Raw genomic sequence first — 17,546 nt, forward strand, 5'->3', positions numbered from 1 at the left:
TGGTTAAACAAAATTTGCTGAAAAACCGTGGCTAATATTCAAAAGTACCGAGACAAATTAATAACAGATAATGTTAGTAATGAAATATTTAGACTAACGAAGTAACGATATATAATTCTCGGTTTGTTATTAGATACTTAGGGTATTGGATAGTAACGAACACAAAGTAACTAGTAGTATAGTAGTTACTTTTTCGACATAACTTAACTTTATTCCCAATTGAGCTTTCCATTGAGTCTAATGTAATAATTGTTTTTCATCTAATCCTTGTTGTTCCCTTCCCTGAGTGACAAGTTTACAATTTGACATAAGGGACAAAGATTAAAAGTAATTTGGTTAGTCTTTATTATGGCTATGTTAATTCAAGCTTAAAATGTATTTACTCTGTTACGTTGTTCTAAGATCTAAAGTAACGTTTAATAAATAGCAATAGGCTAATTAATGGGTAACTGCAAGACTTGCAAGACTCTTGCTACAAGACCAAGACCAAGACCAAGACCAAGACCGGGAGTGCAATACCAAGAACAAGACCAAGACCAGGTGTATTGGCGCAAGACCAAGACCAAGACTGTCTAAGACTCGTCTTGTTCTTGCATTTGGGCACCACTAGCGGAAATGCATCATCTGCAACAAAGACATACCGAACCGGAGTTTTATCCCAATATTCAAGTAACGGTTGTTCTGTCGGTAAATTGAGCTCATCTGATTGTAATTTTCTGTTAAATGTAGTGTTTTCCATAACACCACCAAAAGATATTCTTCTATTTGTTCTTATGTGTACCATGATAAATTCATAATTAGCATTAGCTATGGCAACATGTCAATGCTGTAAAATCGAAATCCTTTATAATTAAAGAAATAAATCCCACAACCAGGGGGCGGAACAATTTTTATATGTTTTCCGTCTAATGCCCCGCAACAATTAGGAAAATTCCAGGATTTTTGAAAATCTCTCGCAATTGTAATCCACTCTTGTTGACACGTTGAAAACTGAAAAAAAAATTTTTAAGGATGTTCTTCAAGAACCGAAGCAAACACCAACGAATAAAAAACGAAAAATAGATTCAAAGAAACAAAATCCGTATTTGCAGAAGGCTTATGAAGTGATCAATCAAGTTGATGACGAGTATATCGCATTTGGAAATCATATTGCACATCAGTTAAGATCTATGGCTAAAGACCAACAAACCACGGCAAAAAAAATTATTAACGAGACTTTGTTTTTTGGAAAATTAAATCAAATTACCATAGGCGCAACCACAAAATTTGCCAATTTTATGCAAACGGGGAATTTGTTTGGAGGCAGTTCATGTAATATTGCACAACCGTCTTGTTCAGTTAAATCTATTCCAAGTGAAGAGGGTTCTAATATTTATACTGCACCACCCTCTTCTGCAAGTATGCAAGTACACCTATGCCAAGTGAAGACGATACCCAGTTCAGGGATTTATAATTTTTTTTTGTTTTAGTTAATCTAAACTCTATATTTTACTTTATTTTCTTATTATTTGTTTTACAAACATGACATGACATGTAATCCTTGCTTTTTTTACTTTTACTTAGCTTACGAACCCCCCCCCCCCCCACTCCAGAACGCAAGAGCAGGATTTCGAGACTCTTATTCTTTGAGAGCGGCTTTGAGAGTTGGAAAACACTGATATAATGGGTTGTCTATTAAATATCTTATAATAAAAAAAGATACGGATTTTTGACACCTACGACTAAAATGTATGGAATTTAAACATAAACTTAGATATTGTTTCAGAGTTTCTTGAAAAAATCCCATAAAGAAAAATAAAAAAACTGCGCAACGTAATAAAAGAGAAATGCATAAAAATGGAAGACATAGATAACAAGGCGATACTCGACGCTATATATATATATATATATATATATATATATATATATATATATATATATATATATATATACATATATATATATATTATATATATATATATATATATATATATATATATATATATTATATATATATATATATATATATATATATATATATATATATATATATATATATATATATATATATATATATATATAAGTGTAATATCATACCCTTATTCATGTGAAGAGATAGCAGTTTGAATTCGTCTAAAAAGAGTTTATTATCGTTAAAATTCTACAATATAAATTATTAACAATAATAACATAACTAAAATAACTTAACAAATATACAAACCTAAAAAGAGAATCAAGAACAATGCTATTTCTTACGCCATTAAGTAATTTGACAATTGTACCATACAATTTACAATATGTCAATGTCAATAAAACTTAAACAGTCATACAACCTAAAACTTTAAATAACTAAAAATAACTAAGCCCTGCTGTTTCACTTAAAATAAACATAGGTTTACTTTTACATCCCCCTACCAAAAAGGTATGATAAACCATCTAAGTATATGGTTTATCACAAGGCATCAATTTTGAAATATGGAAATAATTCATATCATTCTTTTTGTATCCAATATCTACTTCATATAATGTATTTGAAATTTGTTTTTTTATTTGAAATGGACCTACTCTTACTTCGTCAAGTTTTTTTCTATTTAGTTTTGATTTATTTTCTACATATGCCCAATCTCCCTCTTTGAATTCATAGGATTTTCTATTTTTGTCATACAGTTTTTTATTATATTCATGATGTCGTACCGAATTTTTATAGGCTATTTCTTTATCTTTTGATACATTTGTTGTCTCACACAGTTCCTCGGGAACAATCGGATCTGCTTTTCCAAAAAGCAAATATTCTGGGCTATATCCGGTTACAGAATGATCTGTTTTATTGTATTCCTCTATACATTTTTCAGCTATTTTTGTCCATGCTCGAATTCTAGTTTCATTTTGTTTGCATCTTATTCTGTTAACTAATGTCTGATTAAGTCTTTCATTTAATCCATTCGAGAATGGACAGTCTACTGCTGTAAAAATTAATTGAATATTTAAATGTGTCATATGATTTCTAAATATTTTGGAATTAATTCCTGGATACTGATCTGTTAATAATGTTTTTATGGGGTGTTTATCTTGAATTTTGGCGATTAATTTTATGAAATCATCTGTGGTCTGATTTTTAGAAGTAACTGCAAACGCATATCTGGTAAAGTGATCTACAAGTAAGTGAAGGTATTTTTTTGTCGAACGATTGCCACCAAATCCTCCTATTGTATCTAAGGACATTATCTGAAAAGGTTCTTTTGCTGGACCCAATTGTGACAGAAGACCATATTTTGGACCGATTCTTGTTTTATTTTTACAGCAGATCTCGCATTTTTGACAGATATCCTTTGCTAGTGAATCTATATTCTTCATGTAGTAAAAATTTCTAATTTTGTTTGTTACTTTACTAGCACAAATATGACCATAAAATTTGTGAACTTTTGTTATTAACTCTTTTCCAAAATCTTTGGATAAAATTATTCTTTTTTCATTCTTCCTTTTTTTAAAAAAGATATCTTGGTTCAAAATTGTTCCTCTCATTGTATCTATAACTTGTCGATTATTATTTTGGTCTTGTTTTATCTTAGTTAATGTGACTAGGTTTACTGTTCTTATGAATGTTTCTGCATTTTTCATATTTTCCAACACTGGGTTTCTAGAAAGGCAGTCTGCTTCTACATTTTCTTTTCCAGGTTCATATTTAATGTCGAAGTCAAATTGTGAAAGAAAATGTGTCATATCTCCTAATTCTTCATCTGGTCTTGTACGAAGTTCTCTTCCCTCAAGGGGTTTATGATCAGTAATAACGAGAAATTTTCTTCCCATTAGCCAGTATTGCCAAAATTTTATTGCTTCTTTAATTGCCAGGCATTCTAAAAAAATAGCCTTTTTATTTTTTTGATATTTGTTCAATTTTTTTGAAAAGTATGCTACGGGTTTCATTTCTCCATCTCTTTGTTTTTGTTTCAGAACCGCACCAATTCCTAGAACACTAGCATCTGTATATATAGTTGTAGGAGCATTTGGGTTAAAAATGGCTAGTATAGGTTCAGAACAGAGGATATTCTTTGCCCTATCAAAAGCTGTTTGGCAGCTTAAAGACCAGTGGAATTTGATATCTTTTCTAAGTAAATTATGTAGTGGCTCTAATAACCTAGCTGAATCTTTTATATATTTGTGGTAAAAATTTACTTTTCCCAAAAACTGTCGTACTTTTCTTTTCGTGTCTGGTGCTGGAAAATCTCTGATCGATATTAAATTATCATGTAACGGACGAACTGAATTGTGTCCCACAATGTGTCCCAAATATTTAACCTCTTCTCTTGCAAAATTACATTTTAGAAGTTTGAGCCTAAATCCCTCTTCAATAATTGCTTTCATAAGTCTTTCTATATGGTCTAAGTGTTCTTCAAATGATAATGAGAATATTAAAATGTCATCTATGTAGTTTATACAAAATGAATTTAAATTATGCTTCCTGATAATATTACTTAAAATTCTTTGAAATATTGCGGGAGATGTTTTAAGCCCAAAAGGTAAGCATTTCCATTGCCAATGACCACTTTGAGTAACGAAGGCTGTCTTGTATTTATCTTTTATCCGAACTGGAATACACCAAAAAGCAGAATTTATATCTAAAGTAGTAAAGAACCTAGCATTCCTTGTTTTGGTCAAAATCTCGTCAATTAAAGGAAAAGGTTGGGGTTCAGGAATAATTAATTTGTTTAACTCACGAAAGTCAATGCACAATCTTGTTTTAGATCCTTCATCTTTTTTAAAAGCCAATGTAACAGGTGCTGCAAAAGGTGAAGATGATTCTTCTATTAAATTTGCTTTTAATAATTGTCCTATTTGAAATTCTATCTCTTTTTGGTCTTCTATCGAGCATCTATAGGGTCTTTTTGCAACAAATTTATGTTCTAAAAGTTTAATTTGAGCTTCATTATTTTGAACCTGCCCAATGTCAAATTTATGTTTTGCAAAAATATTGTCATATTTATTTAGTAATATTTCTATTTTATTTTTCTGATATGGCAATAAATGTTGTAATTTTGCTTCAAAAAGTTCTGTGGGAATTCCCTCATTAAAGTTTATGGAGTATTCTGTAATATTAATATTATAATTAAATTTTTCGATTTTTTCTTCAAGTTTTCCGTATAATCTTTGATAAATCTCTAAATCAAAATCTTGTTTCATTTGAAAATTTAAAATAGAATCTAATCCGAGTAGAATATCGTACTCAAAATATTCATCATTAATTACAAAAAGATTAATATTTTTCTCAATTTTATTAATTTTCAGTTTTGCAATTAGTTTTCCTGTAAAATTTGTTCTGCCATTTATCGTTTTAAACATATTCCTATCTTCTTGAATATCTAATCCTAACTTTCTTGCCACCTTCGAATTCAGAAGAGTAACATTTGAGCCTGGGTCATAAACTCCACATAATTCTTTATTATTTAGGAATACTTTTAATTTGATCAATGGCAGCAAATCTAGTTTTTTTGTTCAGTTACTGTTTCATTTAATGTCTCCTGTATAGCAATATTATTAATATATTTAATATCATTTGATTTGTTTTCTTTTGTTACCTTTTTATCTTTTTGCTTTAAACGGCATATTGCCTCTGGATGAAACCTCCCAGGGAATCCTTTTCTATCACAATATTGACAAGTAGTTTTCTGTTCTTCTGGTATTATAATAGATTTTTGATAAAAATTTGGTTTTGTCTCCAATTTATTCTTCTTTTTTATAACTAAACTTTCCAATTTTCGTAATTCACCTACCAATTTTTCCATTGTTGTAACGTCAGCTCTATTAATATTATCTTGTATATAAATTGGCAAATTTGTTACAATTAAATCAATTAGTATATCAATAGGAAAATCATTCTTTATATTTAGCAATAAATTTTCTTTACGAAACGCATAATCAACAATACTACCACCTATATACCTAAAAGAATAAGCTTGCCTATGATTATGCCAACCTGTTTCACAAAAACTATCTAAAAAATTAATTTTCCATACCTCAAAACTGTTATCTAAGCCTAATGTTATTATTTTTGATTCAAACCATTCTTTTGCTATTCCATCAAGAAACAAACGTAGAATCAAAATCTTGTCTTCATCAGCAACCACCTCACATCGCAAACATTCTGATTCGAAGGTCTTGAGCCATGAATTCATTGGAACATTATTTCCATCAAAATTTCGAAGTACAAAATCATCTTTTATTTTTTTTTAAATTTTTCTTTTCAACTTTAGGTAAATTTGTGTCATTAAATTTCTGGAGCAACTCAGCAAATGATGGAAATTGTTCAGCTGTTTCTATCTTCTCATACACTGGTAATAAGGTCTGTTGTAAGTACTCACTTTGATAAACCACATCACCATCTGAATCAAAATAAATCTCCTTCAAATTGTCTTCTAATGCTATAGTACATGTTCTAAAGGATCCTCTTGTTTTCATAGATGCTAATATATTCTTCACTTTTTTCAGATGAAATAGTTCAGAATGATCAATTTGAAGTTGTTTTTCAAAGGGGATTTCATAATAAAAACGGGACCCTGTTGGCTGCAGCCACTTAAATTTATATACATTTTTCTTACTATCACTACTGTTTGCTTCTATAGCCATGCAAATTCTCATTGATGTAAAATTCATTCTTAAATATCGTTTTATCCAAATAACGGCTTGGAAATTTATAGTTATCACTATATTTTTTTTTATCAGCTTAAGTTCTTGATTTATAAGTGTAATATCATACCCTTATTCATGTGAAGAGATAGCAGTTTGAATTCGTCTAAAAAGAGTTTATTATCGTTAAAATTCTACAATATAAATTATTAACAATAATAACATAACTAAAATAACTTAACAAATATACAAACCTAAAAAGAGAATCAAGAACAATGCTATTTCTTACGCCATTAAGTAATTTGACAATTGTACCATACAATTTACAATATGTCAATGTCAATAAAACTTAAACAGTCATACAATATGACTTTAAATAACTAAAAATAACTAAGCCCTGCTGTTTCACTTAAAATAAACATAGGTTTACTTTTATATATATATATATGTATATATATATATATATATATATATATATATATATATATATATATATATATATATATATATATATATACTTTTATGTATTTTCACAGAATGGCGCATAAACGTAGCTCAGTGCTCAACATCTGATTCCGTCAGACTGAGTAATTGTGTGAGGGTAGCGAGGTGCTTCCTGAGCTTGGTTGACGTAATGTCCAAAGGATTTTTTAATTCTGCACTGAAAACGTGTTTCTTTATAACTTAATAACCACATAGTCGTTCACACGGCGTAAGATTTCCAAATAAATGTAAGTTATTTTTGTTGATAATATTATCACGATACTTAAATAGCCTAGTTAAATGTTCTGGAACACCTTTTAAAAATAGAACTGGTACACCCCTACCTCTTTTACACCTCTTTTACCTTAATCACAATGCGCTTTAAGCTTTTCACTAAAAGATTTTCAGTAAGTCGTTATTAACTTTTTTCGTATAATAAAACGGCAACCTCTGTAATTCTCCTGATCTGCGTATATTTAAGAGTAGCACTCTGCAATATACAGACTCTAAAACTGTTACATATGACTCGATATCTTTATTAATTTTTGTTAGTTTTCCAAGAGCGGAATTTTTCGTATTTGTTAGTTAAACAACTTCAATTTTTTTTTAAATTGCCGTATTGTCGTATCCCAGTAAGAGCCTAAGGAGCTATCCATTGAATTATGACAGGTAACGGTGTTGGAAATCTTTTTTATATATGAAACTTCACGGAGGAAGACACCCTGTCACCTTTCGGCCGAGTAGGATACCTATAGAATTTCTACCACCAGAGTCTTATATATATTTTGCTTGTAAATTTTGGGTTTGCCTGTTAATTCTTTTAGTTTCTTGTCTAATAGAAGCTGTCGTGTGTATACTTGTATACTATATTCGCTTAGCTCGGGCACATTTTGACAGATTCATTGTTGGAAACCTACAACACAACAATTCATACTTCTCAGTATTAATAGCTTGAGTATCCTACTATTGCAGACTTCTTTCTTTAAAAAAAGAAGAATTATTCTAAATAGTGGAAGTGTATACTAAACCCATCAAATTTTGGGTAGAATATATTTAAAAAATATATTTAAGTTGTTATAATTTAACATAACTATTTATTATATGGTACAGATAAATAAATATTGATTGTCGGTAATTCGCAAAGTTCTATTTTATTTACTATTTAGTTTGTTTACTATTAATATTGGTTATGAGTATGTATGCTTGTTTGTATAGTAATTTCCAGCCACTTTTAGTATGTCAAAAAGTAACTAACTTCGCAAAAAAATAATTACTAAATTCACTAGACAGTTCGGACTGGGAATAGCAAAGCGAGTATATTATATTTATATCCACTGGGAATGCAGCTAATTGAATTAGCATTACTCGATCTAATAATGAGACAAACTTTCCTACAGACTTTCCAAGCCATTTCTTTAGTATGATCGCTAAGCCGTTTTGATGTGACTCATCGTTTATCCCAGAGTAATATTATTTTTAATTTTGCCTATCTATTCTGAATATTGACGACCAACATGGTTTGCTTACTTTGCTCGCGGCTACTCGTCATAATCCGGTTGTAGACTTGTTAAACCATTATCTTAGATTTTAAAGCCAAGAGATTATTCTTCTCGCTGGTCATTTTCTTCTGGCCCTAAAAAACAAGTTGTAACAAGCCATATGTCTGCTCATTCTCATAATATGGCCCAGATATTTCAATCTATGCTCTTTGATTTTATAAATGATGATCTCAAATTCCTTCTCAATTCTACGTAAAACATCTATATTAGTCATTCGCTTCATCCGTAAAAGTCTTTAGGAATGAAATTATTTTTTAAAGAAGCCTTAGAACGCGTCCAAGCGTCTACTCTGTATAATAAGGTAGAAAAAACGTAATATCTGAAGATAGCGACTTTCATTATGAGAGTTAAATCATAACTTCTGAAGATATATTTCATCTTTATTAATGCAGGCTGCCATCCATATGCACTGTTTTATTTCGATGGATCTCATTGAGCTCCACTGGCTGTTTTTCTTAGTTAACCCAGATATGTCTAAAACTTACTTTGAAATATGTTTTAATATTTTTCTCCAAATTTACGCTTTTATTATGCTAAAACATATGTATCGTTAAAACGAAATATTTATGCAATATAAGAATAAAAATACTTTACCAAAATATTGTACACCAGGCATATAACCTATTATTAAGTTTGAATATGGTATGAAACAAAACATTTTTTTATATAAGCCTGCATTGCATTTTGAACACCGCATTTTTGCTCTATGATGGCACAAACCACGTCGAGTTGGTAAATGATCTAGTCCAAGAGTGCTCAACCTTGTAGAGTCTGTGATCTATCACAAAATATTTTAAAGACAAGCGATCGACTACCGACTTCTACAACTAGACTGGAGCCTAGATACTAAAATACGTAGATTGACTGACAATGCTTATAAATACAAAATATAATTAAGGCATCTAACCAAGCATCTAATACTAATAATTGTAAAGTAATAATTTTCTTAAATGACTAATTTGCTTTCGATGTAGATGCATGGTCTTCTTCTTTGTCAACCATTTTCCATCCACTCCTGAATGTAGGTCTCTCCCAATTGCTTCCATCTTTCTCTATCTTGCGCCAATCTAATCCACTGTTTGCCTGCCACTGTTCTTATGTCATCTACCCATCTTTTTTGAGGTCTTCCCATGCTTCTTGTTGTCGTCCTTGGTCTCCATTCCAGAATTCTCCGTGTCCACCTGTTGTCATTATATCGGGCTACGTGACCTGCCCAGCGCCATTTCATTTTTGTAATTTCTTCCACAATATCCCTAATCTTCGTTCTACGTCTTATCTCGGTGTTTCTAATCTTGTCTCTTAGTGATATTCCAAGCATGATTCGTTCCATTGCTCTTTGCGTTGTTTCTAATTTTTTAGCAGATTTTTTGGTAAGGGCTACTGTCTCCGAGCCGTAAGTACAAACTGGTAGTATGCATGTGTTATACACCTTTTTCTTTAAGTTTACAGGAATGGAGGTGTTTTTCAAGATATATGCTAATTTGCTGAAAGCGCCATATGCCAGTTGTGTTCTTCTTTTAATTTCAGCATCTTGATTTGGTTTTCCTAGTTTGATAACATGACCTTGATATACAGAATGTGCAACATTTTCTATGGTATGATTTTGTATTGTTATATTTGTCTGGTCTCGGCTCAGTATTTGTGTTTTGCTGTAGTTCATTTTTAAGCCTACCGCTCCTGAAACTGCATTTAATTATTGTAACATATTATTTAGTTCTTGGATACTATCGGCTATTAAAACTATGTCATCTGCGAATCGCAAGTGGTTTAAGTATGATCCGTCGACGTTGATACCCTTATTGTTCCATTCTAGTTTCTTAAAAATGTCTTCTAGAGCAAGGGTAAATAGTTTGGGAGAGATGGTGTCTCCTTGTCTTATTCCCCGTTGTAGTCTTATGGGATTAGTTTTTGTGCTTTCGTCCAGCTTTATCTGCATGGTGGCATTTTTATATATGTTTTTAATTATGTTAGTGTATCTTGAATCTATACGTGCATTTTCTAGAAATTCAAGCACTGCCCATAATTCGATGGAATCGAATGCTTTATGGAAATCGACGAACGCCATATGAATTCGAACATTATACTCGGTGCATTTTTCTATCAGTGTTCTTACGGTGTGCAAGTGGTCTATGGTACTAAAATGTTTTCTGAATCCAGCCTGCTCGATAGGTTGATAGAAATCGAGCTTATGTGTTAGGCGGTTGGTTATGATTTTAGTTAGTAATTTATACAGATGTGAGAGCAAGGATATTGGTCGGTAATTCTCGATGTTTGCTTTGTCTCCTTTCTTGAATAGTAAAATGAATTCGGAGTTGTACCATTCTTGAGGAATCTTTCCTTTTTCAATTACTTTATTACTAATAAAATAAAGGTGCATGGTACTGCCTAGCATCCACAAATTATTCGTAAGATGTTTGTAATACTGACATAATGCTTCGTCACTGGAGCTTGTTATACACGAAATAGTCACTCGAGGACAATCGGTAACATTCGCCAAATCGCGCGGGTACAATGTCTCAGAAGCCTGGAATATGTAGATGAGGACCTGAATAATTCTAAATTCTTTTGCGATCGACTCCAGAAGCTGTCGTAATCGACCGGTCGATGGCGATCGACTGTTTGGGCACCGCTGACTAGTCGGTTATATCGAATATCTTAGCAAATGTTTTGTTGTAACAAATATATTGCAATTTGTCGTATCATTTTTTTCACCAATGAAATATTTTGTTTCATACCTGGGTCATTTTCATGTTCTGGGAACCACTTTACAGTTGCAGTCCTGCAGAGTTTGAACAAAGCGTTACTAAATTATTGTCATATCATTGTACTGCAATTATTTCTGTTATTTTATCCCTCTGTTTCCTTTTCTCATAATTTTCAAATATTGTAAATGCACTTTTTCTCATTTCCCATTTTCTTTAACCGTGTCGATGGCTAAAATCTTTCCGTCAGTTTTTTCATAAGGAGAATAGCGGTAAAACAGTACTCAAAATCAAGATTACACTTTTAATTTGGCCATATTTCTCTTAGCGCATCAGAGTATTCTAATAAAACGCTAGCTCCGACTCCATAATCTGTAAATATTTTCCGTCACGTAAATTATCTATCGGCATTATACCTTCAACACCAGAGTCTCCGTCTGCTAGGAGACCACATGCATGAAATAGTATGGTATTTGCCTGTAGTGCAATATTTTCTACACTAAAATCAAATAGCCTAACACTAATTACAAAATAATGATTTTACAAATTTTTAATCTAAATCGAAACATAATCGATACAAAAAATACCTTTTTTGCATAAATATAACAAATATTTAGTTATTTCGCAAATCGTACTTCTTATTCAGCCATATTATAAAACATAAACTTTATCGCAAAATTACCGTCAGATATCATAAAGCGAGCAATTCTCATCGATACCTTGATGATTAAGAGTTAATGAAAGTATTCAAGCAGTTACTAATAGAAAAAATTCGCACATATTTACAAGTCAAATCATCGTTAAGGTGTACATCTGGGTTTTAAACAATGGCTGATTATTGGTAAATCTTCTAAACTGTTTGCAAAAACTACTGCGTCGTCAGCATTCTCTTGTTTTTCCATCCTTTCTGGTTACCCTTTTAAATGTAAATCCAGATACCACTGATGATGGAATAGTTATTACGAAACGTTCTGTAATGTAACCTGATAGGGTTTTTATTATTGTACCTTTTATAAAGGAATTTTATAAATAAAATTTTCATGTTAAGAGTTCATGTTAAAATACAACGAGAAGAGCACCTTGTCCTTGTCTCACTCCTCTATCTATCAATATTATTGTTATAAAGTTATCTATTAAAAAAGATTTTACTAATTTCTTCTATTCGTATTTTCTCAATATAGAATATTGCAACTTTCATGTCTTGTTCTACTTTTTGATTTAATTTTTTTCAATATCTCATATTATCTCAAGTTTCAATATTTTATTCCTATTTGTTAATTTTTCGTGTTTCTTCTTATCGTCTTGATACCTAAATTTAAGTTAATTAAATACCCTTCATCTAAAAGTAATAACTTCCCTTCATTACGTACGCTTCTGTGTTCTTCCTACTGAAAAGAAACATGTCATTTTTTCTGATATGACAGGATTTAGATTCAACCGAGGGTGGATGCAGGATTATATAAACTAATATTTACCAAGAATCATCCTCACTGCTAGAACATCACTTCAACTACAAACACCCTTCTTTTGAAGTAAGTACTTACCATCTTTGTTATAATTATTTTTCAACTAGATAATTTTTGTGTTAAAGCATAAATATCAAAATCATATATATATATATATATATATATATATATATATATATATATGTGAAATTATCAAAAAATTAATTAAAATCAAAAATTAAGCAAAATACATCGAAAATTAGTACAAGATAATTAATTTTCTTAGCTATTCTCAGCGATTAATAATTTTATCTATGTTTTTTTTATTAATTAATAATCTCAATTAAATAAATTTACTTTTTCGCAATTTTATCCATCCAAATTGTTGGTTCTACACCATTTTATATTAAAACTGCAACTACTTTTGTAAATGCTGTATTATTTTTATTTATGATATCCTCATAAACGTTTTCTGAAGCTTGCTGCATGTGTTTACAATAAAAATATTATGCATTTCCTATTATTTTTCAACACAGTCTCATACTATGTTTTCTGGGGTCTCTTTTTTTATGTTTTACGAGGTTTATGTGCCTCACATGTGTCTGCTTTACACTTTTAGATATCTAGAAGTATCCAGTAAGAAGACCCGTACCAAACTTATCGTTTTTTGCTTACATCTGGGGTTCCTGAGAAGGAGTACGTGGGGTCTAATAGACCCCAAACTTCCAATTTTACATTTTATGTGCTTTTTGAAGTGGCGTATGGTATATTACACTGCGAAGTTTTATTTTCTATAAAAATACATAAAGTAAAACTTTATAACAATGAGATAAATTAAAAATAACAAATCGTCGAATAAAAATAATTTATTTTGTACAATTAGTAGTAGTAAAATATAAAATGAACATTGCAATTCTTATTATTATAACAAATGTTGCATAATATATTTACATGTTGCAGACACTCTATTTTTATATATTTTACAAAAATATTTTGATTCAGTCTGTTACCACGAGGACACGTATTACATCTGCGTATTTTGGTTTCTATGGGCAGAATTACGATTTCTTCTTCGTCTTTCCCTCTCAATCTCTTCAATCCACACCTTTTTCTTATTTTCTATCCTTAACTATTGATAATCATTTAGCAAAGGCATGCACATTTTTCCAAAAATAATTTATGCCGCATAACTTTGGTGTTTTTCGTGCAATAAATCGCAAATGAATTTATACCTGCCTCGTTCAAAATGGAAAAAAATAATTCAGTGGTCACCTTCTATTATTTCTGGACGTATTGTATAAACTACATAGTTGATCCAGAGTATCGACTCCACCTTTCGTTTCGTTGTAAAATGTTCATCTCTGGCTCCATTTTTCTCTGGAAATATGATCGATTGTTGGTGTGTAATGCATTGTACTGATAAGCATAACATTCTTGACTGATTTTGGGATGTACGAGACGATAGTTGCTTTTTTGTTCTTTCGAATAGTTCCAACCATTGTTGTGCTACAATCTTTCAATAAGTCCGTAACCAAATTGTAACTAGTAAACCAGTTATCTAAAGTCACATGATTTGTATTTCTGGTTGGAATAATTAACCTTTTCACTAGGTACATTATATGGTGAATTGCTAAGGGGGAAGTCCCACCGAGTTACTTTCCAATATATATATTCATAATTATTGTGTAGAATGTTCAGTAAAAATTTCATCAGTCAAAACAAAAAGTTCATCAGTCAATGTAAAAATTTTTATTCCATACTTTGAATGCTTATTAGACATATATTGCCTAAATGAGCATCTTCCTCGAAAATCGGGCAACGTTTCGTCCAAAGTAACCAACTTGAATGGAGTATAATTGTTTTTACAATTCTTGACAAACAATTAAAAAAATTCTCTGATTGGCGCGAGCTTATCAAAATGTTGTCTCTCCTGTACTCCTCCATAGATATGCCGGAGGATTTTACGCTCAAAGCATCTTAAACGTTCTTCATCGTTCTTTATCATCGTCCATGTTTCCGACGCGTAGGTGAGGATGGGCTTGGATTGTCAACATAAACACATAAAACATTTGTGTACTCAATAATAAATTTAACATTTTCATGGATATGAAGCAATCCCAAATAGCAACATTATCAAGTAAATCATGACATGGTCCTTCAGGTCCTAGTTTTTCATTTAGAATATTATATGCATGTTCACATGGAAAATTTGCTGTTTTCTTCCACTTAGTTTTTTTTGTCGCTCCCCACGAACTATTCCTCTGGAATTTCGTTGTTTTCCTCCTCCGTGGAGTTTCCTTCAATACATACATCTCCGGTAGTCAGATCGTCCAAAATAATATCTTCTTCTAAATCATCGCTGCTTTCAGAAAGTTTCTGTTCGTTTTTAACGTCTGCTTTTTCTACGTCAAACTCAGCGAACATTTCATCCATCATTTCCGAGAAGAAAGCTTGTTCCCTTTCTTAAGACATTCTGAAGGATTATTGTTGATTTATGTAAATATATGCATATACATACATACAAAGTAATCTATCTATATAAAAGACTATGATGATAAGTGATGATAAGTCACGCCGTTTGTCCAGTAACATACCGACACCATCTAGGAAAGAAATATGAACTACCATATTTCAATCATATTTGAACCGATACGTTTAATTAATCATACTCTATTAATTATATATAAATATAATTAATAATTAATTTTAATAATATTTTTAAACAGTTCTGACAGTTCAACTCATTTGACATCTGACAGTTCATTCATTTTTTGTCCTTGAAACAATATGGTTAATTAATAATACTATATTAGTTACATATTAATTGAATTAATAATTAATATTAATAATATTATTAAGGAATGATTTAATACAAAATAAATTAAAGCTTTATGTTAGTTTATATGTATTTGGTTTATATGTAAGAAGGTACATGCTGGTTTTTAACATCATTTAATTTTTTTTAACTTTTTATAACAACTCGAGAAATACCGGATCGACTTGGGTAATTTTGATTTTAAAAATAGAAAAAAATTAAATAAAATTACGTCAATTAAATTAATCGAATAAAATTAAAATAAATTACATTAAAAACCATGGCTCCGTGCTTAGACGATAAGAAAGTAATGCTTCCACTCCAAAAATTACAACATATATCAGTTTTTGATTTTTTAAAACCATTTTAATATAGTATAATGATAATCAAAATGAAGTCATTAAACATAAATACAAAATAATAATGAAAATGTAAATGATGAATAAATTCTATTTTATATTTATCAAATTTTGAAAATTATTAAAACAAATAAACAAAATTTTTAAAGGAAAAATTAAGATTTTTTAAACTGTAAAGAACTTGTGTGGTATTATTATAAAAAAATATTAAAAATTCACTAATAAGCAGATATGAAACTTCATTAACCCACATCTCCTTTGTTATTGGTCCGATTGGAGCATGTGATACGTTAAATATAAGGAAGGATATTACGAATATATTAAGATAAAAGAAACAAACAAGGCAACTGCCAAAAGGGTACTAAACAGTGTCTTCCTTATTAATGATAGTAGAGTTACATACGAGATGTCGTAGGGCACTATGGATAAAAATAGTTTAACTAAAAGACAAGTTTTTATTTACTGACTTTAGGAAGGCCTACAAAAATAGTTACTACGTTCGTATCGCTTTCACCTTCATTGAATATAAAAGACCTACTTGACTTATTTCGATAAATATTGACAATTCATATCACCAATCCTTTCACCAGCCACCTCTCTTCATTACAATACAATGGAAAAGCCGATTGTAGATATAATGCATTTTAAGGAGATTTATTATTAGTGTCTCGACCGTATGACTGAACAAATTTATTTTATTATGTCGTTTCCGGATTTTAAAGGATTATATTGCACCCAAGTGTAAATAGATGAATTCTAGGAAGCTATTAGAAACACCAGATACCTGCAATTTGTGTAAATATTTAAATTTTAATTTTGTTGTGAGCTGAGGTCTAATGGACCGTGCCGTACTAACGGAGGGTTAACCATGTTACTTACCTTTGTCACAACATGTTAACAAAATATAAATTTATAATTTTTCTAGCTAAGTCCTAACTGCAACCGAATTCCTTGATATAAAAATGGCCTGTAAGTTTTTGTTCTGCTGCACTTTTAAGTCTTGATTTGCGTGTTCAAATATAAAACAAGTCTTAAATACAGTTATAGACATACAGTTATAGATTATGTTAAATACAGTCTTAGACTTATACCCAGTCTACTAGTTTATGATCCAGACAAATTCGTAAAATCAAACTACATGCAAAGTTGTTATTTTTTATATTTACTTACCATCTATTTACAGCTATTAAAAACAAATAACTATGGAGTATGTTTTACTGAATCGTTTAATACTACCTACACGAATAACATAAACATTATAAAGTAGAGTTAATTATAGTAATAAAGCTAGCAATATATTAAATTTGCTGTAATATAATAAAAAATTTAATACATTTTAATAATTAAATTATAAAAATACTTTAAGTAGCAACTTATGAAATTTTCTTTGAACTAAGATGTGACTATTAGTTATGACATAAATATAATTTTTGCTTTATAGCGTCATTATTGGTTTTATTTTTAATTATATAAGGTATCTGAGAATCTGAGTTCGTATGTATTCCAAGTGATTCTTTGATCTATGTAAATTCTCCAAATTTAGATCGATGTATTGTTTCATTTACTGCCTAGAACGTATGCTA

General features: G+C 30.4%; 2 protein-coding genes across 2 annotated transcripts in view; one reads left to right on the top strand and one right to left on the bottom strand.

Moving 5' to 3' along the window:
* LOC140434412 (uncharacterized) overlaps positions 1 to 17,546 on the bottom strand; it is a 55,721-nt gene that overhangs the window by 24,148 nt on the left and 14,027 nt on the right. The window lies entirely within an intron of this gene.
* Positions 12,809 to 17,546, top strand: part of LOC140434413 (single insulin-like growth factor-binding domain protein-1) — a 151,055-nt gene continuing 146,317 nt past the window's right edge. Inside the window, exon 1 of the mRNA XM_072522658.1 lies at positions 12,809 to 12,876. The gene's annotated coding sequence lies outside the window, so the exon portion shown is untranslated. The remainder of the gene's footprint in view (positions 12,877 to 17,546) is intronic.

This window comes from Diabrotica undecimpunctata, chromosome 2 (assembly GCF_040954645.1).
Source record: "Diabrotica undecimpunctata isolate CICGRU chromosome 2, icDiaUnde3, whole genome shotgun sequence".
Classification (NCBI taxonomy): Eukaryota; Metazoa; Arthropoda; class Insecta; order Coleoptera; family Chrysomelidae; genus Diabrotica; species Diabrotica undecimpunctata.